The following is a 25,217-nucleotide window of genomic DNA, read 5'->3' on the forward strand; positions in this document are numbered from 1 at the left end:
CCTCATCACCTTCAAATTTTAATTGACCTTGAATCAATCACTTAACCTGTATAAGTTTTAGTTTCCTCATCTATAATAGGAGGAAGTTGGAACACGTGCTAAACAAATACCAGTCTCTTCAAACTCTCTTGATGCCACAGTACTACATTTATAAAACATCTATTTTGTGCCAGGCACTGCGCTAAGATAGAACCAGAGATAAAAGAGAGTCTTGCCCTCAGGGAACTTACCATTTAATGGGGGAGATCTATGTTCTGCTGCTAAATCAACCTGGTGGAACATGACATACAGATGAGTGGTAGAGGAAACATTGGCAGGTAGCACCAACATGCTATATTATGGGAATACTTAGTTAACTATGTTGTAGAATCTTAGGAATATTCAAATTTTCCTTAGGAGGTATGCATCTGTGTAGTAAAAAGTAACGTATAACTTGGCTGGGACCTGTAACAATGATAAACCAAGAGCTGATATTCAGATGACAAAATAGAGACTTCTAGACTGAACTAAAATAGCAAGTTTGGAAAGCTTTGATGAGAAGAGTATTGACCTCAACATGGGTGTTGTTTCCTCCAGCACAGGTTACAACTCAGCCAGAACTTCTCATCCCTTGTATTTCTGGTTCATGGTTTTCCATAAATTCTCCATAAAAGATATGTCAAACATGCTGGAGACCTTTTTCTTGTTCTTTTAATATTTTATGGTGTGTTGGTTAGCCTTCTTCTAGCCTTTTTTAAACTTGTCTACTGATCCATCTCAAAAATGAAAGAAACTGTAATATAGTCGTTAAAATAAACCTTATGTAATTTGTTTGGACAGTATATGGCTCTGAATTTTCAACCCTGGAGAAAGGTTGAGCTTTGCATTCACAGGTACAAAGAAAGAACTAAAAAGTAATAAGCAAATGAGAATGCCCTTAGTTAATCAGTTCCAGTTTCAGTTTATCAGTTGTCTCAAAATAGCTCCCACCCCTTAGTTCCAGACTCATCTGACTTTTTTTTTTAAAGTCTCAGTGGGCAAATTTATTTTCTCTTCCCTCTTTCATATTAATATTACCACAGTCCCAAAACCCTTTGGTATGACACCCTCTTTATAGGTGAAGACCATAAACTTTCACTGTCTTAAACTATCACCTGGGGGCAGCAAGGTGGCACGGTGAATAAGAGCACCGACCTAGGAGTCAGGAGGACCTGAGTTGAAATTTGGCCTGAGACACTTGACACTAGCTGTATGACCCTGGGCAAGTCATTTAACTCCATTGCCTCCCCACCACCTCCCCCACCAAATATATAATCACCTGAAAGCAGTTGACAATAGCCATCCTGCTTTATAAAATAATCAGCAATTGATTTAATTTACTCAATCATACTTCCAACTTTCCAAGACAATCACTAAGAAGGCAAGGCTGGTTTTATTTGAAAATATGAGGTCATTCTGCTCAGGAAGAATCCAACCTAAAACATTTGTTTAAATAGATATATTTTCATTATCTTGACTTTTACAAGTCAACAATGATACATGTAATTTTACTTTGGATAAGAGGCACTCCTCCCCAGCAGTATAAGCAATATAAGAGAAAGTCATGTTCCTTCCCATTCCTAGCAAAAGTAACTAAAAACTAAAATCTGTTTTCCTGCTTTATTTTATTAGAGATCTCTTGGCTTCTTTTCATTTCCCACCAGGCCACACTCCTTTGGATTTCTCCAGCATGCCTTAGGCAGAGTTATCTTCCTCATCTCCCTTTTCAGCTTCCTTTTGTGAATTGTCTTTCCCCATTAGATTGTTAGCTCCTTGAGGGCAGGGACAGTCTTTTTGGTGTATCTCTAATCTCAGCGTTTAGCACAGCCCTGGCACATAGTGAGACCTTAATAAATGTTTATTAACTGGTTGCTTTCTGTCAAACTAGTCAGCAAACTATCTTTCTTAAGTATATGTTTCATTAGCAGTCACTAAAAATAAATTCATTTTCTGCTAAGTATTTTATCATAAAATGCTGCACCACGAGTCAGGAAGACTGAGTTCAAATCCAGTCTTGGACACTTACTAGCTATATGACCTTGGGCAAAAAGTCACTTAACCTCAGCCTTAGTTTCTTCAACGGTAAAATGGGCATAATAATAGCCCCTTCCTTCTAGGGTTGTTATAAGGATAAAATGAGATATTTGTAAAGTGTTTTGCCATCCTTAAACTGCTGTTTTAAGTCCTACCTGTTATTATTACATCAATGAATTTCTTGAGTCAAACGTAGCCACCTGAAGCTGACCTGGTGCCCATACCCCAGACCCATGAATTGCCTGAGGCTGACCACACATTATCACTTCCAGCCTCTGGTTATTTTGTAAATGATCCTAAACTCTCCCCTCCCAGATTCCCAAGCTTTCTCTGGGACTTTCAGTTGTATGCAAAACAATTTACCTCATGAAACAGAAAGTCCCAACCCTTTTGTACCAGCAGCCCCTCTCCCTCTGCCCAAATACTTCATAAGAAGCCAGCATCCAGGCCCCTCTGGAACCCCATTTGAAATTCCTTCCCCTGACTAAAGATCACAATTTTTGCTCTATTGGCTACCTTCTCATTAATTAAGGTTGTAAGAAATGGGAGGAGGGGTTTTGTTTCCACAGAACTGAAGGTGTACTTTCTCCCCCCTCCCCCACCCCAGCTTTAGCAGAAGCCAGGCCTCAGGTCAGGCAGGTGAAAGATCAGAGGCTTGTATGCATGCTTAAATGAGCCATTTGAGGAGAGCATGATGTAGGCAGTCAGGGGAACTAGGGAGGTCAAACTGGTTGAACCAGTTCAAGCTTATCAAGGGCCTGGTCTTGGTCAAGGGTCCAGGCCTACTGATTTGCATAATTTGCATATGTTAAAGAGGGAAGGTAGGGGAAATAAAGAATGTAGATTAATCCTAAACTCAGACAAGGAAAATCTAATTAACTTCACTTTTGCTTTTGTATCCTTATTATCCTACCTATATAAACTGCATGACCTAGGAAAATTATGTAAAAAGTAAAGAATGTACACTAACCATAACTCTAGCAGGAGTGGAGGGAAGGGTTAGCCCTGCTCCTACAGCTGTATCAGTGTGAGTGTTCCCAGTGAGCACCATACCCGCTCTCTGGAGGAGAGTAATAAATGCCTTCCTCTGCCCACTCTGGTCCTGAGTTCTTTGGGTGAGAATGGGCAAATCACATGGATTTTCCCAAGGTCATGGGAAAAGGAAAGCAATGAGCTGTGGAAAGCAATGAGCTGCAGAAGCACATCTCAGGCTAGCTTCCTGACCCTGCATTGGGGAGTCCTGTGATCCCCACTGTGGTGTTAAGAGGGCTACCACTTGGAATTTCCCTGGGGAACCATGTGGTCTGTGCAGCCTTCTTGAGGGGACATCACTTGTCTCAGGAGCCTTGTGATCTCAGCACCATTCTAAGGGACCATCACTTGCCTAGGAAGTCCAGTGATCCCCAAAACCACATTTCTCACAATTTGGGGAAGTCCAGTGATCCCCAAAACCGCATTTCTCACAAGGTTGACACTTTTTTACACATCTTTTGTATACATATATGCCTTGTTCTTTGCTTGGTTTTAATCAGAGAAAAAAAACCTGAAACATATCTGTGTCTATGTCTTTTTTTTAACTAGTTTTTGCTAAAAAAAAAAAAAATGCCCTAGTAGATTTTTGTTCATTATTGGTTGTGAATTCCTAAAAATGATCAGTCTCTAGCCACCTCCATTGTTTGACAAAAAGTAGGAGTTCCTAAGTAGAAACACCTATCTTTAAAATCCCCATCCTATCTAACCCAAAGACTGTGGACAGATCAGAGTGTCTTTTTCACAGCCCAAGGACTGCTAAAGTTAAATTTTTGTTTGACCTTTGACCTCATGGTATTGATTTTGGAAGTAAGAAAAATGCACAGGATTTTTGTGGTTCAAGTAAGATTCTCTTCTGTACTTTTTGTATATCAGGAAAGACCAAAGCCCTACTTTCAGAATGCTTCAAACACTGTCTCAGCTGTTTACATTTATGCTGGCAGTAATGGGGTGATAATTATGGACCCCCATAAGGCCCTGGACTTTCCCACATGGCCCAGGTTCCTGGCATTGGCCTGAGGCACCTGGCCCTACTCCCCAGTTAATAATCCTTTCAAATGCCCTTTCATTATAGCCCCCCAAAGTCTGTACCTGACCCCACCCTAGACTGCCACTCCTTAATCCCATCTAGACCCCTTCTCTGTTACCTCCCAGTCACCCCAAGCTATTTGCCACACTATAAAAAAGGTCAATCTAGTCTACCAAATTGCTCAGATTCTTTAAGAGTCTGGCCAATGGCTTAGATTGCTTAAGAGTCTGGCCAGCTTCTATTGCCGATACGATATACTTTGTCTCTGAAGGAAGGAATGGGTCACATTCGAGGCCTTTTGCCCTAGAATTTCAGGGTTCCCAGTGAATGGGACAGATAATTGTGAAGACTTCACAGGATATGTCTAATGGAGAGGTTTTGGGATTTGGCCTTGTAATTTTGGGAAGGCATGCCCTTCCCCCCCTCCCTCTCAGATGTTAGAAGATAATGAACTTCCTGTGAGCTATTTGTTCTCTGCTCCAGGAAGGGTCTCTCCTTCCCCCACCCCATTTCTTTTTACCAAGACTTTCAGACGCCACCCTGGCAGTTGAGCTCTGATAGGGAAAAACCTGAACCCTGAATGAACAGGATCAATCTTGGTCCTCTGTGTAGTTTTTGAGCCTAGACTGTAAACCCACCCCCCCCAGCTAATGGTGAGAAGGGATAGAGGTGGGTGGGAATCTTTTTCATTAAGACTATAAATTAAGGCAGGTTCCATTTTACCTTGCCTCCTCCATTATGGAGGTGTGCCCAAATCCTGCAAGGTTTGTAGAATAAATTTACTTTGTTTCTCCTAAGGATGTCTCTCCTAAGGATGTCTCTCCTATTATTTAAAAATTCTGTCCCATACACCAGCATTTCTAAACTACAACTTTCCCTGACTAGAAATTGAACCCTGGCCACAAGGGTGAAAGTGCTGAATCCTAATCACTGGACCACCAGGGAACTGGGCCACGTGGTAAAGTACAGGGCCTTTTAGGAGTCTATCATTAGCACCCCATCATTAGAAATTAGTAGTGAACCTGAAACCAAAAACACCAAAGAAACATACCTAACTGGAAGTGCTCAGGGATCTTTTTTTTTCCTTTTCTTTTTTCTTTCCTGATTTAACAAGTTCCCCTTCCCACTCCCTCCCTTCTCCACTGGACAATAAAAACAATGAAAAGCAGGGAGAGCATGATTGTAGGCACACAGTCAAGACTGAGCTCCCTTTGGGGTTAGGCTGCACAGCTTACATACCCTTCCAACAGTGGCAGATGTCATTCCATCATCTTCCCCCTCCCCCGCCTCCCCCCCCCCTCCAAATCTCTATACCTGACCACTCCCAGCTATACCAGACCACTTCTAGCCTTGGGCTATCTAGACAAAAGAATCTGTCTCCACCCAAGTTTGAGTAGAACACAATGGGTTTCTCCACTTTAGACTAAATTCCTTGGAAACTTGGGTGGGGTCTGATCAGGATAAGGAAATTCAGTGCAATCTTATTATCCATAATTCCTTCTGAAGAAAAACTGAACTTAAAGTCAGAACTGGAAGAAGGTTGGGCGGGGAGGAGTTGAGCTCTGAACAAGATGTTGGTTATTACTAATCGGTTTATTATAGTACTTTGGAGGGATTTCTGGGTTCAGCAAGGAAACACTGCAAGGATCTCAGGTATGTCAAGCTTGAGGGATACTTGGTTTGCCTCTTGATTGACTGATTCTGATTCCTAGGTCAGTTCGTCCTCCTCTTTGGGTATAGGCTCTGGGAACCCCCTTGAACTCTGCTTGGATCTTTCCACTTGAATTGGGGCTCACCTAAAACTATAAACCTTTCATTATCACAATGGCCAAATCTGCTACCCTAAATCTAGCCCAGCCCTCCATTGTCTGTTATCTTCAGATAGCCTTCAGCTACTTCCCACCCTTAATCTTACAGTTTCTGGCATTGAACCTCCAGTCACCCTGATGAGGGTTTGGGGTGAGAGGTGCTCGACACCCCAAAGTACTGACACACCGGGTCCTGCCGAAAGAATTTGACTCAAGCCTTCTCAGCCAAGGGAAAAGATAAAGTTTAAGAGTTAGCCAAAGAAGCCTGCCCCGAGAGATCCCACCCCTTGCGACGCCTGTAAGGAAAGAGGGCCAGACCCATCTGAGCTAGATTGGATCTGACCCCCTTCATGGAGGCAAGATGGAGATATATAATCACACAAAGGTTGTGGGAGGGATTGAGGGGTGGTCTGGGGTGACCACAAGAGGGGTCTAGGGAGGGACTTAAGGATGAGGTCAGACTCCAGGGTGGGGGAAATAGCTGAAGGCTATATGGAAATGACAGACCATAAAGGGCTAGGGTAACAGAGCTAGGGTATAGATATTTTGATCAGGATTAAGGATGGGAAACAGGATTAAGGGTGGGAAAGAGCTGGACAATAGAGGACTGGGCAAGGTAGGCATTTGGGCTTAATGGTTATAGCCTCAGGCCAAGGCTAGATCAAGTGGGAAGATTCAAGGAGAGTTCAAGGGTTCAAGGGGTTCCCAGAGAATGTGCCCTCATCATTCTCCCCTCAAACAAATGGGACCCAAATTCTTTTGGGGTCAGGGAGAAGATCTCAGCTTCTGAAACTGCTTCCTGCTGGCAAGGGGCGTAGTAGAGTTCGTCCTTGCGTGAATGGGCCCTGGTCTGAGCAGTCATCTGCAAGTTGATGGCTTGGAGCCTGGAGGAGATGAACTTGGCAAAGAGGTTAAGCAAACAAGCAGCAAACAGGCAGTATATGAGTATTGAGAAAAGACAATTTCCCCAGAGGGAATTAAAGATGACTATTTCATACCTAGCTCCCCTAATCACTTGTTCCGTGTACCACACTGCTTCGGGGTTCACGAGTATGTAGCACATCCAAATTAGGTCGGGGATATCTGAGAGCAAGGTTTGATGTTTGGTGAGCCTGTGGTTAGCTAGGCACTGGAGGCCCTCTGCTTCCAGGGTGCTCTGGCAAGGCAGAGCTTCTAGGGACTGGTCTGCTAGAAGCTTAGAAGCTTCCTCAGTTGGGATGGCTGTAGCAGCCAGAGAATTTAATTGTTTTGGAAAACAGGGCTTGAGGTCAGGTCTTAAGGATTCCCAAAGCCTGATCTCTCCTTTCATCAGCAGAGTGAGTGAAAGGTTTTTCTAGATTAGGTAAAGCTAATGCTGGAGTGGTGGTCAGTTTAGTTTTCAAAGTCCCAAAAGCTTGTGCTGGGTAGGGGCCCCACTCTAGAGGGAGTGAGTCAGGGACTTGAGTGCCAATTAATGGTTGCAGTCCCTCCCAAGCCTTGGGCTTAATTGGATATTGAAGGCTATGGAGGGGAACTATGGCTGGGGTGGCAGAAGTAGCTTGCCCAGGAATTCCCTGATCCCAAATAATTGGCTCAACCCTCTCCCACACCTCTGGGGGAAGATGGGGAGGTCTGGTAAATGGAGGGAAAAGGGAGTTATGAGGTTTAACTAGAGAAAATTGGCTTCCCAATTTCACCATCAGGTCCTTTCCCCAAAAGGGGGCAGGGCCAGAGAAGGAGTGTTCAGACAACAGATCCTTGATGCCCATGACCTGATGGGTCGAGGGGCACGTGGGGCCAGAGCCATTAGTTAAAACAAGAGAACATAGCCGTGATAAAATGGGTAACCTTACCTTCTGCCTCGATTTTGCCCAGGGCTCCGCGAGAGAGGTGGAGAAAGTGGGAGCACAGCCAAGCCCCAGGCTTTCCCCTCCTTCCAAGTCTTGAGAAGACTGGAGGACAGGGTACTGGGAGGAGGCTCTACCACTTTTTCCAGCCTCGGGGACACCTCCAATGTCCCTCCTGGTTACATGCTGGGCATGGCCCTAGAGGCCTGGATCCTGGAGGCTTCTTCCAGGGGGGGCGCCCTAGAGGGGCACTCCTTAGACCAGTGACCCTCCTTGTGGCATTGAAAGCAGGTTTCCCCACTGCCCAAGCCAATGGGCTTCCAAGGGGGCTCCCTGGAGGGGCGCTCCTTGGGTCTTTTCCTGGCCATGGCAACAACCAAGAATTGAGCGTGTTCTCTGTCTCTAGCTCTTTTCCTGCGTTTTCTTTCCTCTGCTGCAACCAGGTCTCTGTTGTTGAAGACTCCAAAGGCCGTCTCCAGCAATTGGACCTGAGGTGTTTGGGGTCCCATGGCCAATTTCTGCAGTTTCCTCCTAATATCTGGGGCAGACTGATTAATGAAATACATGTTAAGTATTGCCGCCCCTTCAATAGAATCAGGATCCAAATTTGTATACTTCTTAGTAGCTTCTACTAGCCGGGCCTGGAAAAGGGCAAGGTTTTCTTTTTCTCCCTGAGTAACTTCCCTGATTTTTTGAAAATTTATTTGCTTTTGAAATGCAGTTCTTAGGCCTTCTAACAGGCAAATTTCCATATGGTCTCTCTTTTCTCTATCCTCACTCCTTTGATAATTCCACCCTGGGTCACTAATGGGAACAGCCACTGTTCCTGGGGGGTATTTTATGGGGTTATTGCTAGCCAAACTGTCCCCAAATTTTTGAGCGTGTTCCCATATTCTCCTCTTCTCCTCAGTGGTACAACAGGTAGAGAAGAGGATATGCAAATCACACCAAGAAAGTTCAAATTGTAGGGACAGATCCCTAAAACTCTCAGTAAACTTAGTGGGATCTTCTGAGTATCTCCCCAGTTTTTCTTTAATTTGAAGGAGATCTGAAATGGAAAATGGAACATGCAATCTCCTTGTCCCAGCAGGGGAGGCAGGCATTTCCCTCAGGGGAAAAAGCCTTGAAGGTGCTGTGGGACCTGGAGCTTGGGGCTGAGGTAGATTAGACTGCAAGGCCAGGGCATCTGCCTGGCAAGGGAGATCAGCTAGTACCTGAGGAGGGGTAGAGGTCAGAGGGGAAGATACCCCAGAGACCCAAGTGGGTGCTACCTCAGAGAGAGGGGCTAGGGGAGGAGATATTGCCGTGGGGGCAGGGCCTGAGGCTGGAACCTGAGTAGGGATTGCCTTGGGGGTAGGGCGCATGGTGATAGATGTTGCAGGGCCTGCAGTAGAGGCAGGGCATGGGGTCCCTTCGGCTGGAAATTCCTTCCTCCTTAGTAAAGGAGAAGTTAGGAGTGATTGTCGAGGGACAAAAAAAAGAAAACAAGAAAACAAAATATACAGAAGGTACCTGAAACTTTCCCAAATTCCCAGCGCCGAAACAATTGAAAGTATCTGGCACATGCTTCCGGATGGGGCATCCGTCCATGTCCTTCATGCCTCAGAAGCCACTTAGGTTCATGGCCTCCAACATGACCACTGGACCGAGAACCACCTAATAGCGTCAGGTTGACCAAGACAGCCTGGCTGTCCGACCCACCGAGACCACTGGACCGAGCTGTCCGACCCACCGAGACCACTGGACCGAGCTGTCCGACCCACCGAGACCACTGGACCGAGCTGTCCGACCCACCGAGACCACTGGACCGAGCTGAGGTCAGGCCCGAGAAGCACATCCAAAATGTTTGGAGAGTGAGGAGGGGGATTGGGAGAGGGGGAGGCTCATATACCTTCAGTCTTGGCTGGAGAACTTGAGATTAGCAGTGCTTCCCGGTTCAGGGAACCATAAATGATGAGGGTTTGGGGTGAGAGGTGCTCGACACCCCAAAGTACTGACACACCAGGTCCTGCCGAAAGAATTCGACTCAAGCCTTCTCAGCCAAGGGAAAAGATAAAGTTTATTAAGAGTTAGCCAAAGAAGCCTGCCCCGAGAGATCCCACCCCTTGCGACGCCTGTAAGGAAAGAGGGCCAGACCCATCTGAGCTAGATTGGATCTGACCCCCTTCATGGAGGCAAGATGGAGATATATAATCACACAAAGGTTGTGGGAGGGATTGAGGGGTGGTCTGGGGTGACCACAAGAGGGGTCTAGGGAGGGACTTAAGGATGAGGTCAGACTCCAGGGTGGGGGAAATAGCTGAAGGCTATATGGAAATGACAGACCATAAAGGGCTAGGGTAACAGAGCTAGGGTATAGATATTTTGATCAGGATTAAGGATGGGAAACAGGATTAAGGGTGGGAAAGAGCTGGACAATAGAGGACTGGGCAAGGTTGGCATTTGGGCTTAATGGTTATAGCCTCAGGCCAAGGCTAGATCAAGTGGGAAGATTCAAGGAGAGTTCAAGGGTTCAAGGGGTTCCCAGAGACTGTGCCCTCATCAACCCCAGCCTACTGGCCATTCCCATCAAGATCCTCCATAGACTCCTCCTCTAGTCACCTCAGACTACTTGGCCACCCCTAGATCCCTCACACAGTCTTTCTGTATATAAGATCCATCTTGGCCTCCATGAAGGTGCTCAGATTCAATCTGGCCTGCTTGTCAATACAAGTATCACAAATGCTCAGATTCTTAATGTAAGAAACTGGGGGGTGGTGGGGGTGATGAGGGCACAGTCTCTGGGAACCCCTTGAACCCTTGAACTCTCCTTGAATCTTCCCACTCTACCTGGCCTTGGCCTGAGGCTATAACCATTAAGCCCAAATGCCTACCTTGGGCCAGTCCTCTATTGTCCAGCTGTTTCCCACCCTTAATCTTATCTTCCCAACGACCTCCGTTAAGCCTGTTTCCCATCCTTAAACCTGATCAAAATATCTATACCCTGGCTCCTACCCCAGCCCTTTATGGGTTGTCATTTCCATATAGCCTTCAGCTATTCCCCCCACCCGGGAGTCTGACCTCATGGTAGTCCTTTCAAGCTCCTCCTTAGACTCCTCCTTAAGTCCCTCCCTAGACCCCTCCTCTGGTCACCCCAGACCATCCCTCAATCCCTCCCACAACCCTTGTGTATATAATCTCCATCTTGCTGATGAGGGTTTGGGGTGAGAGGTGCTCGACACCCCAAAGTACCGACACACCGGGTCCTACCGAAAGAATTCGACTCAAGCTTTCTCAGCCAAGGGAAAAGAAAGTTTATTAAGAGTTAGCCACGTAGGCCTGCCCCCAAGACATCCCACCCTTTGCAACGCCTGTAAGGAAAGCGGGCCAGACCAATATGAGCTAGATTGGATCTGACCGCCTTCATGGAGGCAAGATGGAGATTATATACACAAAGGTTGTGGGAGGGATTGAGGGATGGTCTGGGGTATAGATATTTTGATCAGGTTTAAGGATGGGAAACAGGATTAAGAGCAGGAGGTCCTTGGGAAGACAAGATTAAGGGTGGGAAACAGCTGAACAATAGTGGACTGGGCAAGGTAGGCATTTGGGCTTAATGGTTTCAAGGGGTTCCCAGAGACTGCCCTCATCATTGCCTCTGGTGTGTTGGTACTTTGGGGTGTCGAGCACCTCTCACCCTAAACCCTCATCAGGGGGAGGGGGGGGAGTTTTGTTTCCACAGAGTTGAAGGTGTTCCTCTACCCCTCCGCCACCCCAACTTTAGCAGAAACCAGGCCTCAGGTCTGTCAGGTGAAATGTCAGAGGCTTGTACTGATTAAACAAAGGAGCCATTTGAGGAGGGCATGATGTAGGCAGTCAGGGTGTTGTATCTGGACAATGAAGAACCTGGCAGGAGATTCAAGGTGAGGGTCTATAAAAGGATTAGTATCCATCTGAGTCCTTTGTACTTTCTCCTGTACTCTGTTCAGGAGAGGTACCCAGTTATTCAGGGGCAATAAATTATAATTAAAACGTTCCTGGCTTCCCAGGAGTATTGTTTATTCCTAGACAATGTAAGTATGTTTCTAACATTAAGAGTCTACCCAATATGGCAGATCTTATTAAACTTTGTTTTTGTTTGGCTGAAAAAAGGTTTGAATCCAATTCATTTGGGCAGGACCCGCGTGTTGCTATTTCAGCATCCCAGCACCCCTAAAACTCAACATCATAGTAGGAAGCTCAGGCAGATCTAGTTAGTAAAAAACATAATTAACCATTCTATTTTCACAATTTTTACACCATAGAACTTCCTTTTGGCTCATTTACTTCTCTTTCTGATGCTGCTTGACTTACCACTCCTGTGGGCCCCCAAAATGGTCAAGATAGCCTAGAGATCCAGATGGCAGGGCCCTCAATGGGTCACATAACCTGGAGATCCAAAAGGGTAGGGGCCTAGAAAGTACAGTTTCTTCTACTTTTACTGCCAAATTTCTGAGGTTTTCTTGTAGCAGGAAGCATCATAGCAAATTAAATGCACTAAGGTAAGCAGCTGTCTCAGGTTAATCCAGGTTTAACTGAACCTTTATGTTCTAATTAGTACCAAGGTCAAGAATGGTTTCTTAAGGAATCTCAAGCAGCTCCAGGTTAAAAAATTTAAAAGTCCAGCATACCAAGTCCACTTCCATGATGTCAAACCTGAGGGCAGAATCTCCAGAGATCATATTCCAAGGTGCAGGATTTCCAGAAATAACAGTGAAGAATTTCTCTAGGCTTGAATTAGGATGAGAGCAAAACTTCAAAGTCAACTAATGCTGCTCTAGCCAAACCTTCTGGAAATTTTTGAGCCATCTACGGGTCACAAGGAAAGTGTCAAAATGCCAGGAATCTGAACCTCTGTCCAGATCAGACCAAGATTTCTAGTATTCTAATAGGCAGGATTAGCCCTACATCCCCTGCCATACCTTAATGAGGTCCTTATAGATTTGGAGTTTGATTCATCCATATCAGGGTCCTAAGGCTTCCAGGACCTTGTGATATAAGGATACCGAAGAGAATAGGAAGGTGTCATTAAGGTTGTGGCTGTTTCTGACTTTGACAGAGAATTGACGTCTTGCAGCCCTACGGTATTGTACATGTCTTAAGTCCTTCAGAGAAGTAGCTTTGTAGGAGATGGCAGTATCAGCTCCGTAATAACAAAACCCAATACACAGAACTTTTTCCAGAGACAAATACACACACAAATACAGACATGAAGGGAAAACTACCTGGTAATCAAACCCCCAGAGCTGCAGTGATCCATCATGATGGAGTCGGATCTGGCTCTCTTCCTCTGAAACCATCAAAAAACAGCAGACCAGGGTTCATTGTCTCCCTACCTTTATCTGACGGGGATGGGATCTGAACCTCTAAAAGGAAAACACCATGTCTTTGAGATCTAGACTCCCAAAAGGAAAAGCCCCTGGACTTTCCCACAGGGCCCAGTCCCTGGAGTTCACCTGAAGCATCGCCCTTTCCGGTACTCCTTTCATTGTCCTTTTATTGTGCCCGACCCCAACCTTTCCTTCTCTGTTACCCCCTGACCCAGCCCAACCTTCAATTCTGTTACCTCTCATCTAGCCCAGCTCTTCCTTCTCTGTCACCCCCAGTTCACCCCTGGCTACTAGCCACTCCTTGATCCCATCCAAGTCTTCCCATTTTTTGCACTATAAAAAAGTCAGTCTTGTCTACCAAATGTAGAGATTCTCAAAATTTGGCCTGCTTTTGTTGGGCGACACAATAAAACTTGTCTCTGACTGAAAGAAGGCTTGAGTGGCCAAATTCTTTTGAGACAGAGCCCATGCCTTTTGCCCTTGAATTTCAGTGTTCCCAGCACCACTAGACAGCAACATATCTACTACATCCAGGCAGGCTCATAATGGGAAAGTGATGCTCTCTTTAGGGTTACTAATAAGCAGTTGCTTCCTTCCTGGTCCCCATGCCCCACCCCCAGCCCAGAGCACACCTCCTCTGACTACCAGATTGTGGTAAAAACCCATAGAACAGAAATCTAATTCTTCTAAGGCTGAGATAAAAAGAGGGAGAGGCCAGAACCCCAGGTAGGATCTTCCATGTACACTAAGCTAGTTTTCTTGAAATCTTCCTTACTTAACTGGCTTAGACTATGGCTTAGGCCATTAACACCCCTTCCCTCACTTTGGTAAGAGATTGTGCTCTAAGGGGGAAGGTCTATAGCTTAAGTACAAAAGGTATATCAATGGTTGTCTTTCAGGCTGGATAGGTACATTAGCATGGCCAATGTAATGTAGAGGCAGGGAAGCTATGCTCAACCAAATGAATTCTGTATCCTTTTCTGAATATCCTTTCTATCTTTTAGCTAAGGACACCATTTCCTGTTAACTGTTTGATGGTCTATGAGTGCCTCATTTCATTCTGAACCTGAACTGAAACATGAAAAAAGCCCAAATCAGTCCCAGCCTCTTACACTAGCTTAATCTCATGCTGAAGTGACCAAAAGGGGTTCTACAAAAATAAAGCAATCTTTAGGAATGCAGTAGGCCAAATGACATTTAGCTTTCTGCTAGTCATCATTTGTACCATGAGTCATCAGGAGAAACCTGGCTGTTTCAAGCAGGATGGTCTCAGAGGGGAAAAAATATTGTACCACAAACCCTGACTAGACAAGGTTCTGGGCATTGCAAACAGCATTTTACTCTTTGCCTATGGACGCACAGAGCAGCAGGAAACCACAGAAAATAAATCAACCAAGGAGTTCAAACAAGTTCAGTACATCATGCTTCACCGTCACCAACCCATGGCGCCTTGCCAATCACCAACACAAGCGCTGAAGTGACTTTTCAAAACATGGTCAAACAAACCCTGCCACAACCAGCCAGCCGTTAAAGCACTCCAACACAATTGTCAAAACAAAGAATTATGTGCCAATAAACTCAAGTCTGGGCTTAAGTTAAGAAATCACCTGGATGACAACCTGAAGATTAACCTCTTAGAGGCAGACCCAGTGTTGTCACACTGGCAGAGTGACAGCAATTTAGGGGAAAGAGTGAAAATTCAAAGTGATTAACCAAATGGCTGACGTAGCTGGACTCAAAGAGAGGAGGTTTCCAGCACTGTCAGTCCAGTGACAATCTCAACCTCTGCATTTGGCCTGTTTCTCAGCAGTAGACTCCCTGTCAACATTTCCTTAAAAGATTTATCAAGCTTTTACCTGAGTCCTAGGAAGAGTGATTACTCTGGCATTCAGTTGAATTAAAGAGTCTTTACAAAACTCCCTACTAGGTACCTGAAATTCAGATTTCTCCAGGAGTCTGGAAAGGCTCAGACCCATATTTTTACTGGGCAGGAAACTGAGCCAGGGCAAATAAGTTCGCACTTGGTAGCAGTGTGGCAGCAATCCATGCAGGGGTTCATTACTAGAGGAAAGGGGAAGAGAACAAGCATTTATTGAGCTAGGCCCTATGCTAAATGCCCCACAAATATTATCTCGTTTGATTTCTACCCTAATTATATCACTTGCTTTATACAGGAAGATCATGGGATTTAGAAGTAGAAGGGATCTTGGGGATCATTTAGTCCAATCCTCTCCTTTTGTAGTGTAGGGAATGATTATTTCTCTCTCCTATTATAGCTAATTATTAAAATAAGGGAGACCCTAGCTTTTTTCACTCTCAGCCTCTCATTGGAGTGAGCTCACTTCTCTTTGTAAAGTCCATCTCCCATTAATTGTTAACCAATCAGAACTGGTCATCACCACCAGAAACACTCCTCTTCCAAGTATGGATAAGTTATGAGCCTGCTGCCAGGAGTCTTTGGCATTCAAGAGCGTCACTGACCTTTTATTTAAAATGCTTTCATTATTTTTTACATTTTATTTCTTTATTTATTTTTAGTTTTCAATATTCACTTTTATAAGATTTTGAATTCTAAATTTTTCCCCCTTTCTCCCCTCCCCTTCCCCAAGATAACATGCAATCTGATATAAGCTATACATGTACAATCATATTAAACATATTTCCACATTAGTCATGTTGTAAAAGAAAAAATCAAAACAAAAGGGAAAAACAACAAAAAGAAAATAGCATGCTTCAATCTGCATTCAGACTCCATAGTTCTTTCTCTGGATGTGGATAGCATTTTCCATCATGAGTCGTTTGGAATTGTTTTAGAATCACTGCACTGCTGAGAAGAGCTAAGTCTGTCAAAGGTGGTCACTGACAACGTTGCTGTTTCTATGTATGATGTTCTTCTGGTTCTGCTTACTTCACTCAGCATCAGTTCAAGTAAGTCTTTTCAGGTTTTTCTGAAATACTCCTGCTCAGCATTTTTTATGGAACAACAGTATTCCATTACATTCAAATACCCCAACTTGTTCAGCCATTCCCCAATTGATGGACATCCTCTCAATTTCTAATTCTTTGCTACCACAAAAAGAGGTGCTATAAGTATTTATGTATGTATGGGTCCTTTTCCCTTTTTTATGATCTCTTCGGGATACAGACCTAGTAATGGTATTATTGCTGGATCAAGGGATATGCATAGTGATATAGCCCTTAGGGCATAGTTCCAAATTGTTCTCCAGAATGGTTGGATCAGTTCACGACTCTACCAACAATGCACTAGTGTTCCAAATTTCCCACATCTCCAACATTTATCGTTTTCATTTTTTGTCATGTTAGCCAGTCTGATAGGTGTGCTGTGGTACCTCAGAGTTATTTTGATTTGTATTATTAATAATTACCCGGAAATTATGTTTCTTGAACTTTTTAAACATTAAAATAGATAAGGAAACTGGGGTTGGACTAGATATCCTATGAGGCCATTTCCAAGCTTTAATGATCTGGGAATTCTGTGAGTCCTAGAGAAGTTGAGTAATTTGCTCACAAACATGTAGGTATTAAGTAGGAGAGTATTGATTTGAACTCAGGTTCTTGAACTCCAAATATAGTCTTCTTTCTACTAGGCCATTCTATATATTTGAGTTCTTTTTGAGGAAAGGAAATAAACTTGGAAAGTTACTTCTTTCCAGCCCATTAGCCATTAGAAAGAGCCTTGTTGGAGAACAGTTTATACAATAACATTAACAACGTAAAGACATGAAAGACTTAAGAACTGAAACACAAAAACTAACCCTTCCAGAGCACCCATGAGGAAACACAAGTTTTGCCCACCTCCTGATGGAGGCATGATGGACTCAGGGTACACAATGAAACATATTTTTTGGACACAGTCAATGTGAGGATTTATTTTGCTTGATTTGATATTTGTCACAAGGGCTTTTCTTCTCTTTCTTTCTTTTTTTTTCCCCAATGGAGATAAGGGATATAGGAAGGAGGGAGAGAAAATAGGTTTTTTTCATTGGAAAAAAAATGTAATTGGAATCTAGTGCTCATGCAGATGCTATTAGCTGCCTCAGATGGTGTCTCTCCACATGGAGGACTCTAAGGAGATTGCTTGCAGGAGAATTGTGATGATGCATAAGGAAAGTGCTTTGGAGAGACTATGGAATAGATGTGGACATTCTGTAAATGGTTCTGGTAAGGTAACCCATCTAGTAAAAGGGAAAGGCTTTTTGATTGGCTTTAGAGGCATTTAAAAAGACTTTTAACTTTTAGTGACTTAAGCTTTGCCTCTCTTTCCTGCACTCACATCTGGGAAAATAAGTTTACTCCTTCACTCACTTTGGTGAGAGGTCATGCTAGAAGGGGGAAGGCCTGTAGAAGAGATGGGCCTCTGTTCTTGGCTTTTCATTCATTCTTTTCTGTTCTAGGTTCAGAGAGTGGAATCTTTCACTTGATCAAGAGAGGAATCTGGGGGAGGGGGGTGGAGCCAATATGGCAGCTGGAAAGCAGGGACTTGTGTGAGCTCCCCACCAAGTCCCTCCAAAAACCTATAAAAAATGGCTCTGAACAAATTCTAGCACTGCAGAACCCACAAAATAGCAGAGGGAAGCAGGGATCCAGCCCAGGACAGCCTGGATGGTTGCTGGGTGAGTTCTATTGCATACGGAGCTGGGAGCAGCAGGGGAGCTGAGCCCAGCAGGGCACGCGTGGACTAACCAAACCGGGAGCCAGGCGGAGTGGGCCCTAGTGCCTTGAATCAGTGAGCTGTGGCAGTTACCTGACTTCTCAATCCACGAACACCAAAGTCAACAGAGAAGGTTAGTGGGAAAAGCTGCGGGGGAGAGAGTGCAAAGAGTTCCCAGTTCCGCCACCGCCCAGGAGCCAGCAGGGGTGGTGCAGATACAGAACTACAGCTGCAGTTGCTTCTGGCCCCAGGCCCACCTGGTGGGAGGAATTAAGTGGCAGATCAGAGCAGGAGTTAGAGCCTGCATAAGATCTGAGTCCAGTCCGAGTTGGGGGCTCTTAGGGAAGGAGGAGTGCCGGTGTGGCAGAGCTGGCTGTAATTGCTCTGAAAACAACAGCGCATCCCCTCAAACTTGGAACAAAGTACTCTTTACTCTACAAGCAGTCATACCCTGATGAAAAACTCAAGGGTCAAGTAAGAAGCCTGGGAACATTGCCAGGCAGCGAAAACACACTCAGATTCAGTCTCAGACTTTGGAATCTTTCTTTGGTGACAAAGAAGAACAAAACATACAGCCAGAAGAAGTCAACAAAGTCAAAGAGCCTACATCAAAAGGCTCCAAGAAAAACATGAACTGGTCTCAGGCCATGGAAGAGCTCAAAAAGGATTTGGAAAAGCAAGTTAGAGAAGTAGAGGAAAAATTGGGAAGAGAAATGAGAATGATGCGAGAAAACCATGAAAAACAAGTCAATGACTTGCTAAAGGAGACCCCAAAAAATACTGAAAAAAATACTGAAGAAAACAACACCTTAAAAAATAGACTAACTCAAATGGCAAAAGAGCTCCAAAAAGCCAATGAGGAGAAGAATGCCTTGAAAGGCAGAATTAGCCAAATGGAAAAGGAGGTCCAAAAGACCACTGAAGAAAATACTACCTTAAAAATTAGATTGGAGCAAATGGAAGCTAGTGACTTTATGAGAAATCAAGGTATTATCACACAGAACCAAAGGAATGAAAAAGTGGAAGACAATGTGAAATATCTCATTGGAAAAACCACTGACCTGGAAAATAGATCCAGGAGAGATAATTTAAAAATTATTAGACTACTGGAAAGCCATGATCAAAAAAAGAGCCTACATATCATCTTCCAAGAAATTATCAAGGAGAACTGCCCTGATATTCTAGAATCAGAGGGTAAAATAGAAATTGAAAGAATCCACAAATTGCCTCCTCAAATAGATCCCAAAAAGAAAACTCCTAGGAATATTGTTGCCAAATTTCAGAGCTCCCAGATCAAGAAGAAAATACTGCAAGCAGCCAGAAAGAAACAATTTGAGTATTGTGGAAACACAATCAGGATAACACAAGATCTAGCAGCTTCTACATTAAGAGATGGAAGAACTTGGAATACAATATTCTGGAAGTCAGTGGAGCTAGGATTAAAACCAAGAATCACCTACCCAGCAAAACTGAGTATCATGCTCCAAGACAAAATATGGATTTTCAATAAAATAGAAGACTTTCAAGCTTTCTCAGTGAAAAGACCAGAACTGAATAGAAAATTTGACTTTCAAACACAAGATTGAAGAGAAGCATGAAAAGGTAATCAAGAAAAAGAACAAGAAAAAGAAATAGCAAGGGACTTACCAAAGTTGAACTGTTTTGTTTACATTCCTACATGGAAAGATGATGTGTATGATTCATGAGACCTCAGTATTAGGGTAGCTGAAAGGAGTATGCATATATATATATATATGTGTGTGTGTGTATATATGTGTGTGTGTGTGTGTGTGTATGTATATATGTATGTGTGTATATATATATACATATACATATATATATATACATATTATATATATAGACAGAAGGCACAGGGAGAGTTGAATATGAAGGGATGATATCTAAAAAAAAATCAAATTAAGGGATGAGAGAGGAATATATTGAGAGAGGAAGAAAGGGAGAGATAGAATGGGGTAAATTATCTCATATAAAAGTGGCAAGAAAAAGCAGTTCTGTAGGAAGGGAAGAGGAGGCAGGTGAGGGGGAATGAGTGAATCTTGCTCTCATCAGATTTGGCCTGAGGAGGGAATACCATACACACTCAATGGGGTATCTTACCCCATAGGAAAGAAGGGGGAAGAAGATAAAAAAAGGGGGGATGATAGAAGGGAGAGAAGATGGGGGAGGAGGTAATCAAAAACAAACGCTTTTGAAAAGGGACAAGGTCAAGGGAGAAAATTCAATAAAGGGTGATAGGTTAGGAAGGAGCAAAATATAGTTAGTCTTTCACAACATGAGTGTTGTGGAAGAGTTTTACATAATGGTACGCATGTGGCCTATGTTATATTACTTGACTTCTTTAGGGAGAGTGGGTGGGAAGGGATGAGGGGAGAAAATCTGAAACTCAAAGTTTTTAAAAACAGATGTTCAAAAACAAAAAAAAAAGTTTTTGTATGTAACTGGGAAATGAGATATACAGGCAATGGGGCGTAGAAATTTATCTTGAAAGGAAGGGAAAAGGGGATGGGAGGGGAGTGGGGTGACAGAAGGGAGGGCTGACTGGGGAACGGGGCAACCAGAATATATGCCATCTTGGAGTGGGGGAATGTAGAGATGGGGAGAAAATTCGTAATTCAAACTCTTGTGAAAATCAATGCTGAAAACTAAATATATTAAATTAAATTAAAAAAAAAAGAGAGGAATCTGGGAGTCATAATTGAGGCCAGGTTTTGTAACCAGCCAGCATTATTGCCCAGAGGAGCAGGGAATACTCTTCAGGAGAGACCTTCAGGACCCCAGCCCATGGGAAGGGCTCGTCTGCTAGCAATGACAATTTTGATCTTGGTGGAACCAATGCTATGTAGGAAATGAGCTAAGTTTGAACCTACTCCTCCAGAGACCAAAGTGGTATAGGGGAGAGTATGCCATGTAGGTTCTGAGAGAAATGTTTGTACTTTGACCTTGCTATAGCCTTGAAATAACTATTCCTTTGTAAAAGTTGACCAGTATTAAGTGGTTAAATTGAACTAGAGTACTAGTAAATGGGCACTAAAGAATGGGAGGGGGGACCCAGCCTGTGGGGGCTTGAGCCAATGGCAGAGAAAGGGACACCCCCACAAAACCCCAAGGGTACCCTGGATCCCTGAGGGGAGATGTAGCCAGTCGGGCCCTGAAAAGGCCCTGAGAAGTAGATATATTACATGCATTTTTTTTTTAAAAGAGTCTGGTTATTCTCTCTGGTCCCTGAGTACTAGAAAATCTATTTGGATATAGGAATACAAGCCATTCCCCAATTGAGAAATGGTCAAAGGATATGAACAGGCAGTTTTCAGAGGAAGAAATTAAAGCTATCTACAGGCATATGGAAAAATGCTCTGGATCGCTGCTGATTAGAGAAATGCAAATCAAAACAACTCTTAGATACCACATCTCTCCTGTCAGATTGGCTAAAATAACAAATCAGGAGAATGATAAATGCTGGAAAGGATGTGGGGAAATTGGAACATTGTTACATTGCTGGTGGAGTTGTGAGCTGATCCAGCCATTTTGGAGGGCGGTTTGGAACTATGCCCAAAGGGCTATAGAAATGTTCATACCCTTTGACCCAGCAATACCACTTCTAGGGTTGTATCCCAAAGAAATCACGCAAGCGGGAAAAGGACCCATATGTACAAGAATATTTATAGCAGCTCTCTTTGTGGTAGCCAAGAATTGGAAATCAAAGGGATGCCCATCAATTGGGGAATGGCTGAACAAGCTGTGGTATATGAAGGTGATGGAATACTATTGTGCCATAAGAAATGGGGATGATGCAGACTTCATAACAACCTGGAAAAACCTACACGACATAATGCTGAGTGAGTGGAGCAGAGCCAGGAGAACGTTGTGCACAGCCACAGATATATGGATTCCGTGAGGACCAACCCTGACATACTGCGCTTTTCTCAGCAACCTAAGGGACAAGGACAACTCCAGGGGACTCACGATGGAGAATGCTATCTTCATCGAGACAAAGAACTGCGAAGTTTGAATACAGACTGAGACACACTACATGCTCGCCTTTTCTGCTTCTCTTTTGTTTTTGTTTTTGGTTTTTTTTTTTTTTTTGGTTCTGTTTCTTCTTTCTCATGATTCATTCCATTGGTCAAAATTCTTCTCCACGACTTGACTAGTGCATAAATTAATTCAATGCGAAGTTATACATGACAGTTATATGAGACTTCATGCCGTCTTGGGGAGGGAGGGGGGAGAGAGGGGAGAAAAACTGGAACTCAAAACTATGTAGAACCGTGTGTGGTAAACTAAAAATAAATAAAGAAATTTATAAAAAAAAAAAAAAAGAAAAGAAAATCTATTTGGATAATAAGTCCACCTATCATTAAGCCTTTTTTCCTTCTCAGCACTTCCTCCTAAGGGTGATCAGTGTAGATGGGTATAGGTAGCAGTTGCTTCATCTTGCTGACCCCAAGAATTCTGGAACCAGAGCCAGCCTCTCTATTCTCACAACCCCAGAAAAGGAGCACCTATGAAAAATAACTCTTTTGGTATTTTAATGGAACAAGGAGCAGGAAATGGGACAAGGAACTGCTTGTCTTATTCCTTACATTTATTTAGAGTGTAATGAACCAGCCATTTCCTGGAAGAGAAGTGTAGGGCTTAAAAAATTTCAGTTAATTAAACTCTTTTGTGACGCGGAACTCCAATCACTACTAAGGGAAGCAAGTGAGGCTCCATAGACAAAATCCTTCCTTGGAATAGAGGTTAATTGCTGCTTATGCTTTGCTTGGTGACTGGAGGATTGTTAACATCTTAATCCTCTTCATCTGGATAGTAGCAGGGTTTTGGAAAGACTGTTGGCTAGAAAACAGGAAGGGGCTATTAAGAGACAGGTCATAAGAGTGGATGAAGGGAAAGAGGAGGGCTGAAAGAAAGCACATTATGAAGGGGAAAGAATTAGGGGTAAAATTGGACATTTTTGAAGCAACTTCTTTGACGGGGATTTCCCCTGAAAGTGTGTGGTTTCTAAAACCTATGACTTTCCCTAACCATCTCTTCCACGTCCACCAGATTCAATAAGCTCTTGCCTATAAAAAGTATTTCCTTCCCTAAGAGTACAATAGAATTAGACTTTCCATCACTAGTATTTGTATAGCGCTTACTATGTGTAGAACGTCTTCTCTAGAGGAGAAAACTAAGTCAGGCATTGAGAGGTAGCCTGGGATATTGGATGGGGAGCCAGCCTTGGAGTCAGGAACCACTGGGTCAAGTCCCATCTCTGACACTGGCTGTGTGACTCTGGGAAAGTCACTTAGTGTCTCAGTGTCCCAAACAACTTTCTAAGATTGTAACTTTCTGAGAACCTATTGAGATACATTGGCACACAGAGATTCCTTACTGGGAGCTCCCCAGGTAAATGAATCCTGTATCTATACCCTCAGCCCCTCAGCACGCCAATTATTAGGGGAGGGAAGAGGGGACATTGATTGTAGCAACCAGATGTGCAGTGCAGATGTAGCCCAACATCCCATGCAATTGTATTTCTCATTTCTTCTCTTCCTTCTTCTTCTTCTCCTCCTTCTTCTCCTTCTTCTCCTTCTCCTCCTTCTCTGTCTCTGTAATAGTAATTAAGGTGGGACATTTTGCTTTTCTTCTCTTAAGTGCCTTTAATGATTCTGGCCTTTGCTTGAATGGGGCAGATAAAGTGGGAGTCATTGATGTGTATATGATGTGATCTTGGGGATGGAGAACTTTCCCAGACCCAGTCTGGGTGAGGTCAGAGACCTCAGGACTCCAAACTGGATATAACTGAGGAGAGCTTGGCATTTCATTTTTGGGGCACACTCATGAAAGGAGTGTTGAGACTCTGGGCAGGCTGCAAACTGCCCTCCAGCTTTGCAACCCAGATGTTGGCACTGGTAGCTATGTATTGTGATTTGGATTAGACAAGGTCTGTCTGTTGATGTTTGTAATTTCTGTTTGTATTTGCCTTGAAGTTCAGGGGGCTGATCTTTTCCCCCTGAACTGTGAATGATATTTGTATGTTTGATTAAATTGAGATTGTTAACCCCTTAAAATTACTTTCCTTGGTAAAGCAGATCAAAGAACCTCTGTTGGCAGCTTTCTGGGTGCTGGTTGTTGGTGGATCTTACACCCCCCACAGCAGCTGCTAGCAAGATTGTTGAAACAGTCTCCTCTTTCTCCTTCTCCTCCTCCTTCTCCTCCTTCTCCTCCTCCTCCCCCTCCTCCTTCTCCATTGAACAGCAGACTGTTTTCAATCCTAGGGGAGCCCAGTCTCCAAAAAAGAGAGGTCTATCTCTGACCTGAGCTCAGAGAAAGAAACACAAAACAGCAGAGGTAGACAAGGACTTGAGATTTAGTTTTGAGTTCACTTAGGCAAGCCATTATTCTCAGCCACCATTGCTTCTGGGAGGGGAAGAGGGGAGAAAATTCCTTTTCTCTGCTGCCCCCAACCCACTGGAAGTTCAAGGGAGAGCTGACAGAGTCCTAAGCAACACATTCAAAGAAGAGCAGAAGAGAATTCCTTGAAATTCTACCAAGGTGTGAATCAATCCTCTGACTCATTACAGTCATTCAGTGCTAGGGAACTATCCAAGATGCTATGTTCTGTATGTTCCTTAGCAAGGAGCATGGGGCCACAAGGCATACCTAGCTCAAGAGGGTAGTAACTGATTAGCTCACCTCCCTTACATTGTTCTAACCACAATAACAGCTCATGTTCACAAAGCACCTTAAGGTTTCCAAGATTCTTTTCTCAACAACAACCCTTTGAGATAGGTAAGCCAATAAAGGTTGTGACCTCTGCAGTAAGTGACCTTACTACTTTGCAGTAAGTAGCAGATATAGGCAGGGCTCTTTATGCACTGTAGTATTCTGATTTGCCTCTGTTTTTACAGCAGGTTAGAAAGTTTTAAGAAGCAAAACCGCAACTTTATGCACATAATAAGATAGTGGTATAGCAATGCAGAGAACAGATATTAAGGAAAGCATTGATGAGCAATGAGAAATAATGTGGACTACCATATAGATTTCTATTTGGAAGAGGACATTGAAGCCCAGAGGTGCAGTAATTTGCTCAAGGTCACACAGGTCAGTAGAAAAGCCAAGAGTAAGATCAAGGTCCTCTGATGCCAAATCCAATGTTCTTTCTAACATGAATTTAGACTTGTTCATAACATTTGTTTCTTATCAACTAAATTACCCATATCACCCCCCTCAGTAGAAGAAAATTCACCTGTCTTTTTGCTAATGCCCTGACTTGCAATTTCCAGATTGTTAACAGTTTCCTATAAGTTAGAAATTCTTCTTATGAGAAGCTTTTTACCTTAGAATTTTAAAGCATCTTTCAAAGTAAAGGCATGGCTATTTTAGGCTCCCTGACCTTTGATTATAGAGTGGAGAAAACTTTAACCTCTTCAATGCTTTCCATAATGT

The sequence above is a fragment of the Trichosurus vulpecula genome, chromosome 8 (assembly GCF_011100635.1).
Source record: "Trichosurus vulpecula isolate mTriVul1 chromosome 8, mTriVul1.pri, whole genome shotgun sequence".
Taxonomy (NCBI): domain Eukaryota; kingdom Metazoa; phylum Chordata; class Mammalia; order Diprotodontia; family Phalangeridae; genus Trichosurus; species Trichosurus vulpecula.